General features: G+C 41.2%; 1 long non-coding RNA gene across 1 annotated transcript; it reads right to left on the reverse strand.

Annotated features, from left to right (window-relative positions):
- Positions 1–1,172: 1,172 nt before the first annotated feature.
- Positions 1,173–2,315, reverse strand: LOC119281997. Its single transcript, XR_005138598.1, has 3 exons — positions 2,263–2,315; positions 1,550–1,603; positions 1,173–1,433 (listed from the first exon to the last, which is right to left on the reverse strand). It is a non-coding gene; the product is annotated as an uncharacterized LOC119281997 (long non-coding RNA).
- Positions 2,316–3,244: the final 929 nt, after the last annotated feature.

A 3,244-nucleotide genomic window follows, 5' to 3' on the forward strand; every position in this document is an offset into this window, starting at 1 on the left:
GCTTACCATTGCCTTTGCTTTGTTTAGTTGTGCGTGCATTAGTCTTTGAATTTTCTCGTTGCCCCCCAGTACAGATGTCGCTATTGTAGCTTGGATGGAATTTCCGTCTTCAAGATTGTTCTTGATGCACTTTTTAACAATATCCTTGCTCGAAGACTTGACCCCATCATCATTAGTGTGTACCTGTCCACTTTTAGATGAATCGACAGGAGATAGCCGAGTCAATATTTGATTACCGTCAAAACTAATCTGATCCGACTGGCCAAATGATCGTGCCTCAACAAAATCCAATCGTCTTTTTTGTCCGATTGCTCGACTTGATGAATCATGTTGCAATCTTTGACATTTTTCTCTAACGAACATTGCACTCGCTCTTGTCTTGACGGCTCGACATCGTGATCAATTATAGTAATAGGATTAGTCAGCGATGTACTGATGATGTGATCAACTATGCCTGCACTATACGTACACTCCTAGTCCATTAACCGATATTGTGATACCGGATATGAAACAAAACAACCGAGTGGTGCCAGCTTAGTGTCATCTGACTCGGCTATGCATTGATTTTCATCGTCCTTTCCCGATGCTTTTTTATCGGCTATCTCGAAGGACTTTGGACCTGGGTTTATATTCCTGCAACTAAAATAAACACAGAATATACATCTCACCTGAGACCAAATGTTAGCCAGGCATGAAACAAACAAAGTTGTCCATATGAATATAAATTTCAGTTGACATGACGGGAACAACTTTGGTTACGATAAGTTGTCACTATTAGCCTCTATGAATAATACCATGTGTTGCCTAGCATGACTAGATCATCGAAGCGCGTTTGCCGCGCCTGCCTATCTTGATGACATCTACTATAGGAAAGAGAAATATGTCAAAAGATTTGTGTACTTAGAAATATATGAGAAATTTGTACCATGTACTTTCTTGTGGACTACCCAAATTGTAGACTGAGAAATGCATCTAAAAACTGGATTTCAAGATTCCACAACAGTAAGAATTCAAGATACAAAAATTCAAAAATAGATCAATACCTAGTACCATTTTACTTATTATACACCTGGCACAAATTATGGAAGAGCATCCTGCATACAGTACCTAGTGAGACCCCCTTGTAGTTCTAGGTGCTTCCATGTGCTATTACAATTTCACTCCAACTCTTTTTCCAAATAGTAGCAATCAACCTTGAAAACAACAGTAGCTTGAAACACCCTGCTCTGAACAAATTGAGCTATCATATGTTATCTGTAATAACAACTATATGTACCTTCTCTTTCCTGAAAGCGACAGTGTCTTAAAATGATCTGCTCTAAACAAAATCTCTCCAGCGTCATTCCTGTTAATTTGTTTAATCAATTGTGTCCATATATTACTCTTGTTTTGGAAGCTAAATGCTTTCTACAAGAAGTTCTTTACCTTGCAACCTAAAGACATTGTGCAGAACCAAAATTTTGATTTATTTTGTAATTATAAGACTGTAAAGTGGCAAAATAGAGCTAATAATTTAACAAAAAGGTCAACCTAACTGAATAATTTTTACCTCTCTTCGACTAATGTTGCCAGACTGCTGATGGATTCATAGGTACCATGAAGCCTGATACATACAAAAGGTGGAATTTAGGTCGATATTAACAAAAGCGTAGTGTTCAGGGTAAGAGAGGAGAGCTAGGGAGGCGTTGAGCTCATCAGCAGCAGATCTCGAGCACGAGCATGGATGAGAAGAGGACCTTGAGGTTACTTAGCGCAGCGAGGCGAAGGAAAGGCAACCGGTCGCAGCACCGAGGGTGATCCATCATTTAGCACAAGCTATTTCCTTTACTTACCCTATAATTGTGCTTCATGGCATCATCTTAAATTCACGAGAATACCAATTTTTTTGTGGGCTAAAGATCTGAAATTCGTAGTTAGCCTGGATGCATGGTGGAGCAATTTTATAGCATGAATTATCAAGTCAATTGGTGTTTGCAAGCTTACGAATTAACTTTTATTTAGTTACCACACGACTGGCTATGGGTAAAGCCGGTTAGTAAATAATTGATTTCGTTTTCAAAAGAAAACGACATGGTTCAAAATTAAAATGGTTTTCAAAATAACTGAGTAGTGACTAATGCATGCTTTGAGTATGAAATCCCACTATCTCAATGCTTTGGCGTGCAATGAATATCTCAAGAATAGTTAAGAATCCATCTGTTGAAACTGTCATTCTTGAGATAAAAAACATAAATAGCTTCAGACCAAATAAAAAAACCATACCAAAATTGCTCCCTATCGCCGTTGTCTTGATCTGGTTGTCAAAAAAATGCAGCCACCTCCTGTTGCATCATGAATGTAGAATAGTGGGAAGGGGAGCTTGCAGTCACACACCTTGGCTGTTACCCATCCATTCTCCGTTCTCAATTCATCCGCTGTTGCTGCTAGTAGCCTGCCGATTGATGTGACTACCACCGATCGACAGGAAAGATTGTGATATTGTTGCAGGGAAAGGAGGGGATCTGGTTGCTGTTGGGAGGGGCTGTGAGGTTCACGAGGAGAGTTTCCAACACGCGGTACAGCTGCAAGGCATGGATATAGATGCAGGAGAAGGATGGCTAGTGATGGATGCCTACGGCGCGGATGCGTGGCAGAAACTCGCCCACGGCAGAGGCACATCGCGGAGGAAGGAGGAGAGGAGGTGAGGGGGCTTGTGCTAGAACTTGACGACTGGGCGTGGACGATCGGGCCTATTAGTGAATCAGAAGACCTGGGCCTTCAATGGCCCGCTAACGGAGGTAAACAGGAGGTCGTTCTCTTAAGCAGCGGCCCGCAACACTGTGTCACGAGCTTGCGTAACGACTTGTGACAGCCGAGTTCATATGAATCCTACGTTCGGGTGATCCAACGGCTAAGAGTGTCAAATCGCTGTGGAGGGTTGTAGGTAGCTGTGTTATACTGTTTTACAATTAGTGACAAGATCATTTCTAACAAACAAATTACTCATTTCGATTGGTCTTTTAGAATTAATTGAAATCTTACTAATGGGTGTATCAACAATATGGTTTTGACCAAATCGAAAATTGAGTAAATTGTCGGCTAGGTGTACCTTTGTGAAGACTTCGGAAGGAGAAGATGGTTTCACCACTGGAACAATACCTTGCTCCACTTCTGAATAAATCTCCAACACCTCTTCCTATTCTTCTGGATCTCGTGCCTCATCACTCGGATTGCCTGAGTAGATTTCACTCGGATTGCACGTGTA

This window comes from Triticum dicoccoides, chromosome 3B (genome assembly GCF_002162155.2).
Source record: "Triticum dicoccoides isolate Atlit2015 ecotype Zavitan chromosome 3B, WEW_v2.0, whole genome shotgun sequence".
Taxonomy (NCBI): Eukaryota; Viridiplantae; Streptophyta; class Magnoliopsida; order Poales; family Poaceae; genus Triticum; species Triticum dicoccoides.